Source organism: Pinus tabuliformis, chromosome 9 (genome assembly GCF_031772625.1).
Source record: "Pinus tabuliformis cultivar Carrire ecotype Pingquan chromosome 9, CPIR1, whole genome shotgun sequence".
Lineage (NCBI taxonomy): Eukaryota > Viridiplantae > Streptophyta > Pinopsida > Pinales > Pinaceae > Pinus > Pinus tabuliformis.
The window spans coordinates 1173332212-1173339904 of NC_142307.1; positions in this window are offsets into that span (position 1 = coordinate 1173332212).

Genomic DNA, 7693 nt, shown 5'->3' on the forward strand with positions numbered 1-7693 from the left:
CATGCCACCACCAAATGACTCCCAATGAAGCAGTATATGGTCAACTCCCTCCTTCTCCTACTTCTTATATCAAGGGGTGCTCAAAGGTACAAGAAGTGATTTCAACTCCTACAAAACCGCACAACCATGCTCGCCCATCTTAGAGAGAATCTTCATCAAGCTCAAAACTGCATGAAGCATCAGGTAGACCAGCATCGCTCAGAGCGCCAATTTCAAGAAGGGGATCAGGTCTTTTTGAGGCTGCAACCATATAAGCAAACATCACTCAAAGACAAGGGTTGTCAGAAACTATCTCCAAAATTCTACGGACCATATCAAGTACTTCAACGCATTGGAGAAGTAGCCTACAAGCTGGCTTTGCCGCCTACTGCAAATTTCCATCCAGTTTTCCATGTCTCATGCCTCAAGAAAGTGATTGGGAAAAATTGCAAAATTCAAACCAGTCTACCTGAATTGGACGAGGAAGGGTCAATCTGGCTCCAACCTGAACAGGTCCTAGACACACGAGAAAGGCACCTACGTGGCCGCATGATTAGGGAAGTTCTCGTCAAGTGGAAAGACACCTCTCCGGAAGATGCAACTTGGGAACCAACCACTATTCTTTAGAAGTTTCCGCAGCTTCCACCTTGAGGACAAGGCTATTCTTAAGGGGAGGGCATGTTAGGGTCCCACCCTAACCCCCTTATTTATGTAGTGGGATCGAGTCATAGTAAAGAGTCAATAAAGCCCATATTAATAATTGTAAGTGGTTAACCCGCAATTAATGACGGGACCACAGTTAGTTGCAAATGGGCCATGGTATTAATAAAACCCATGGTATTGATCCATGGTATTGCATGTATGAGTCATATATAAAGGATAGAGACTCCCTGCGAGGAGCATCGTGTCTTTTTTGTATCAAGATCTGCTCTATTGGAGGTTGCCCCCTCGAAGAGGCCAGTGAACATTGCTTCTGAATAATAAAATATTTGCTGTTGTCTCTCACTATTCTATGTTCTGGGTATCTTTCTTCACATATTCTGTATTTGGGTATCTTTTTGCAGGTTAAGAGCATAACAAAAGAAATTTTTGAAAATATTATCCAGCATTGTACTTCAGATATCCCTAATGCTTTCTAGGCATGATAAAAGTATGTGATCGATCTACCATATGCAGATGATATACAGATCAAACCACATAAAGAATCAACTGCTTTGATCAGTCCAATTGAGTTGGATTACTGCGAGAAAGAGATTATAGATCTCTTAGACAAGGGCCTAATCGAACGAGCCAAGAGCCCATGGGTGTGCCGATAATTCTACGTCAAAAAGCATTTAGAGATAAAAAGAGGCGAACCTCGCATGGTGATCAACTACAAGCCCTTAAATGCAGTGCTAAAAAATAGGGCATATCCTCTACAAAATGAAGCGACACTTCTCCAAAAAATGAAAGTATGTAACATCTTCAGCAAGTTCGCTCTTAAATACCAAATTGGAATAGCTGCCAAAGATTGTTATAAAACAACCTTTGTTGTACCACATAGACAGTATCAATGGAAGGTAATGCCTTTCTATTTAAAGAATGCTCCTAGTAAATTTCAAAAAAGAATGGAAGATGTTTATGTGGCATAGATTGGTTAATTATCTACATAGATGATTTACTTGTTTGTTCCAAGAATATCCAAGAACATCAGAAACATCTCCAAATATTTTGTGAGCATTGTGTTAACATGGATTAGCTTTATCAAAATCCAAGATAGAAATTGGAGTAACAGATATAAATTTCTTAGGTTTGAAGATTTCTAATGGTAGTATCACACTGCAATATCATGTTCTTCTAAACCTGCAGAATTTTCTAGAGCAAATCCTAGACAAGACTCAGCTACAACAATTCCTAGGCAATTTGAATTATATAAGACATTTCTACAAAGGACAAGCCTAAAATCTAGTTGTCCTACAACAAATATTGAAGAAGTCACCAATCCCATGGAATCAAGCCATGACCCAGGCGGTGAAATCCATCAAGGAGAAAGTCCAAAACCTTCCTCCTCTTAAGCTCCTGACAGATGAAGGATTTTATGTCCTTGAAATAGATGCATCAAATTTTGCATGGGGAGGCGTTCTTCTTGAACGCATAAATGGCACTGAAGAGATTTGCGGCTACACCTCAAGAACCTTTCATGGAGCTGAACTCAATTATCCTTCAAGCCATAAAGAAGTACTTGCAGTCAAGAAAAGTATATCTCATTTTAGGATTTATTTAAAACCTGTTAAATTCTTGGTCTAAACCGATCTCAAAATCATGTCGAGCATGATAAAAGAAAACCGTGAACTTGCCGATAATAACGTCTACATCATGCGATGGGAAATCTGGTTAGACGGTTATGACTTCGGTATCGAACATAAGCCCAGATACCTCAACTGCGTGGCAGACCTTCTCACACGTGAAGCAGTGGACCCTCAGCTTAAAGAAGAAGCAGTAGTGGGCCCGTAATAATGTGTTTGATTCGGTCCCCATATGTTGAAAGAATTTAAGGGATGAAATAATGCAAGTTGTCCACTTACACCCGAATCTTTACTTTTAACCGTCACTCACCGGTCATGTAATAACCAGACACCGGATATGAATCTTATAAATGAGTGGTTGCGTCCCTCATAAAATTCAATCTAAGTTGTTCTAGTTCTTGAGCAATTAGTCAGAATTCTCTTCTCCTCTTCTTCATAAGAGTGATGCTAGATTGCGCCTGCAGTGTCATGCTCAGTGCGATTAAAGTATCAGTCACTCGCAAAGACCAGAGTCTGTAAGTTCAAGACGACCTTCTAAGTAAATATTCATACTAATACAAAATAACTTCTGAAAGTTAACTAGTCTTTTCACTAATGAATTGTAAAATAAAATATCATTGGATTACATATTAGAAACTAAATAGTTTGTGGAAGTCACTGTGGCAGGATATTTGGCACTGAAACAAAGAGGAGTTGGAGGTTTAATCTCACACTGGAGATGGCTCTCTAAGTGGGCTAGTGGGGCATCTAGAGTCTCTAGGAATGAACGTTGGAACCTCTGGGCATGCTTGATGTCTTTCAAGGTAAAAAAGATGTCATATTTCTCCTCTTGCTTCCCCTTTAAAACTATTCCAAGGAGAGTTTTAAGCTCCTAATGAAGAGTGATTCAATTAAGGTAATTTTTTCATCTTCCCTTAGTGTGACCAAGGTTGGGAACCCAGTGGGAAAAATATTCAAGAATGTTTGATTCAGAAAAAACTAGGTGCTCATTAGCAGGCTAAGACTCAAGGTGATGGATATTGGCTTGGATATCAGGTAGGAAAAAATAGTGGTAAATATATGCAACCCTTGTGCCTGCGTTTGGGCTCACGTAAAAATATTTGATCCACAACCACCCTCCCCTCCATGACCACCTTTCCCTCCTCAAGATTTGTGCATTCGTTGTCGACGTTGGGATCTCATGGTATAAAGATGCCATGAATAAAGGATGGATTTTTTTTAAGCTTGGTAGGACTACATCTTCATCATGTCCAACTTCTCACCCTGTTCGAGGGGGATAACACAAGATTTGAACCCAAGACTTTCGGTTCGGTGAGACTTTATTTCCACGATCATTGCCAATTGAGCTACCCCAAGCAGATGAATAAACGATGGAAATTAGAGTTCAAAGAATGGGGAGTATAATCTAAAGTTAATAAAAAAGAATTGTAGGGGAGGACTAAAGTAGGTCTATCGGTAGTGTGAAAGGATCGAGTCATTCCAAGAGGAAAGGAAGGTATTCCAAGCTAGATCTCATACTAGTTATAACATGCCACACTTCATGGAACCAAAATTCAACAGTAACAAACCTCCTATTAGAGTAGACACAAAAAATTAATCTAGCACAAGGAAAAGGAATAGAGATAGTGGTTATAGAGAATAGGTTAAAGAGTGAAACTAGGGGCTAATTACCCTTCCTAGAATCCTATTATGAATAATATATATATAAAAATAATAAAAATAACTATAAATGATAACAATTATAAATAATGAATAATTAACAAATAATTAGTGTTGAAGGGTCATGTCTCCAAGGACATGACCATTCATGAATGGATACCTACCAAGATATATAATTGGGACCCTCAGTTGCAATCAAATCATCTCATATCTTCTTGTACGTATTGTTGATGTTTTATCTACAATTATTGCCAATGATGATAACACATTGATGTAATTGTTGCAAGCATAGAATGTACCACAAAAATTAACATGGTATTAGAGCTTTGGTGGAGAAAGGCCTCAACAAAATGTTAAATTTTTGGGGTTGTTACAATATTTACGTACAACATATTTAATTTTTTACTCCTACCTATAGAATTCAAAGAATTCCATAAATTATGGTGGGAAGTAACTACTTGTAAATATGTCTAATTATTGAAATATAAAGTATGTATCTTCTAATAATATCTTTTGTTTGAATTCTCTTGAAGACTATATCTGCCAATATGGAATAAGGCATAATTGAAACTCTATGATTCAAGTGTATGTCTTTTGAAGTCAGTTTTCTCAAATAAGATTGATTAAGACCCTTTGATAAACCTTAAGTGGCATTTGTTGGAAACCAAGACAATACTGAGGAGGGTGAATCAATATTGTAGCAATTTTACCAATTCAAAATTTCTTTTTACTTTGTGTGAGAATAATAAGACAGTAAAGAGAACTTTCAGCAATAAATATGATAAAAAATTACTTCAGAAATCAATGGAACATTTAAGGAACAAATAACTTCAAAAATTGCTTCTCCATTTTATTCATAGGGAAAGCTACAACTTGCAAATACAATGTTTTGGCTACAACTAGTAGGAAGCTACAACTTCCTAATTTATCAGTTGCAACTGAATGGAGTTACAACCCAAACTATTCTCCAGCACCCACTAGAAAGAGTACCAACCCCTGATCAACAAGCTACAACTTGCTTTGACACTCATTGTTCCATCTTCATCCATTTTCACACTAGGATCAATGACTGCATTCTTTGCTTTCAAAAAAACTTAAAATTTTGTCACCAATTAAAAAAAACACCTACAATAATCTCTGATTACTGTGAACACCAAACCAACATGTCGCTGCACCAGAATCTAGGTATCAAATATTGTGTACACATTCTACTTTATTAGGCTTGTATATATATAATTTTTGCTTGATATTTTTGCCTTCTTTTTATTTTCTTTGATTGTTACATGCTTCTTTATTTTTTCTTTTGACATGTTTGTTTCAGTCCTCTACACCTGTTCACCAAATTCTCAGACCTTAACCAACCTTTTCTTCTAGTTAAACTGAGTTTATTTGCATATTTTAGCTAATATGGAATTTTTACAGGTTTTACCAGTGCTTCGCTATCTTTATTTGTTATTCAATTTTGGCTTAGTTGCTAAAAAATGCAATTAAAATAGAAGTTATGTTGTTCTGTCTTTAGCCCCTTTTCTCTTGGCCCTTTACCTATTTTACCACCATCAGATCGAGTCTTCGCGAACACCGGCTTAGGCCATGGGCATTAAGCCCTTTAAAGTCTTGTCGGGAGCAAATTTCCTTTATTGATGGCTTCACGTCATTGGTCATGATTTTACATGAAGCGGGCACCTATTAGCGCAAAGGTAAAAGTTCCCAAGCTCTCGACCTTTTTATTAATTTCAATTCTAAAAAATTTATAGGATTTTAGGATCTAGGGATGGCCCCACATTCTTTTGTCGCACCCCCAGTCACGTTTCCAAGCAAAACAATCCAAATTAGTTGGCACTTAGTCACTCAAGAGCCTTCACGACTCTTTATATCTATGTGACCTTGATTTATTCCTGTGGTCATATGGACATGTGCGGTTGTTTAGCTTGTAGCTCCCTTCCTCCCGGCACATTCACTTGTGTGCACCATAACAACCCGTTGGGGTCATGCAGTCAGGTTGATGTGTGTTCTGTGGGGATCACCTTGTCATGCTTTGAATGGTTTCCAACTATATATCGTCCATGTCCCAACACCCATTCCTATGCATTCCTTCATGCTATGTTAACAAACTTCTGAGGTTTTTCTTGCAACTTGAGTTGTACCATGGGGTCCTCTTGCTATAGCGAGAGCTAATAGAAAAACTCTATGAGTTGAGTCAGCTTCCAGTTCATCCTGATGCCTCTAGCCCAATGCATCCCTTATGATCCCAGTTAACAACCCGTCAGGCTCCATCTAGCGAGATGACATTATGTTGATGTCACCAATACTACGTGTCGACCTGTGATTGGTGACATGTGTCACCCAAAAAACAACCATTCATGTGCCCAAAAAAACTAAAACCTCCTGCCACATGTGTTATAGGCCATTTTTTCACATCTGATCAGTGAGCCTCCTAAAGGGATAAATCAACATCCTATTCCCCCTTGTCACCATCTTGCACAAAGCCCTAAGCGTGTTCTCTTCATCCCCCAAAATTTCAGCCCTAAACTACATCATCATAGCTAGTTTTAGGACCAATGATCCTTGTATGCCCACTAGGGTGCGATCACCTATAGGTTTCTCCACTATGGACTGCGTTGGTCACCAGCAAGTTTCTCCCCTTTACACCTGCATTAGTTATAGAAATCTGGGAGAATGATTAGGATTCTGGAAAAGCTTCTCCTTCTAAGATTTTCCAGAAGTTGTTTAACTACTTACCTTTAATAAAACATTCGGATCATATCATACCCTACTTTGGATTTTTCACCACTTGTCCTTTGATCCTATCCATCCATCAAAGGTGGATCTCAAAACCTAGATTGGTAATTGGATAAGAACTCCCAACTTACCCTGCTTCTCTATATATTCTCAGCCTTCTGTGTGTTAGGGGGTTGGATTTTGGACAGTGATTCTTCCCTTATGTTATTGTAGTGAGTGGTCATCATCTCATGCATTTAAGGTGATTGGAGGCGCATATTGTGACAAGAAAAGGACAAGTCAACAACTTTTAGGATCTCTTCTATAAGATCAACTGCTACTTATGGTTGTAAACTCCTTCCATTTATATTAATGCAAAGAATTCATTGTTTTCCTATATGTGATGTTGTTATTTCATATATTACAATACCATGTTGATCTATTGAATGAATTACTTAGAAGAAACTGCATAGGTCTAGTAGTTTCTTGTCTTGTGTTATATGACTATGCAGGTTCTAATTTTGGCATTTGGAGCTAGAATTAGAGCTTCCAAGCTAAAGGAGCAAAGTGTGCGAAGGATTCTAGGTAGGCTTCACTCTGTCATCTATTTATTTTAAGGAAAAGCATTGTGTTGCTTGTCTCTCTGTTGTTATAGGTTAACCATCGACCAAGGGGAGATACTTTTGTCTGCAATCGTAAATCTTGTATAACAAATTGGAAACTCTAGTGGGGAACAGAGTATTCCCTTGGTGGTTTCCTTATCCATTGTGTTTGATTACCTCCTTGATAGACCTTTGTTGTATCATCCAACCAAGAACAAACCTAGGAATTGATTTCATTGAGCCTTTTTTGAAATTTTTGTGCCAGAATCCTCTTTCCTAGGCCCAACAAACCCCCTGTGCCTTTAACAAAGCATTGTACCTCACCTTGAACCACTCTATATTAGCATTGCAACACACTGGTTCCTCTTTTGCACTTGGCCCTTGTTTTTTGTTGAGAATGCAACAAGATGATGGAGCTTAGTGGAAAGAAGTCGCCTTCACTAAGTGGGC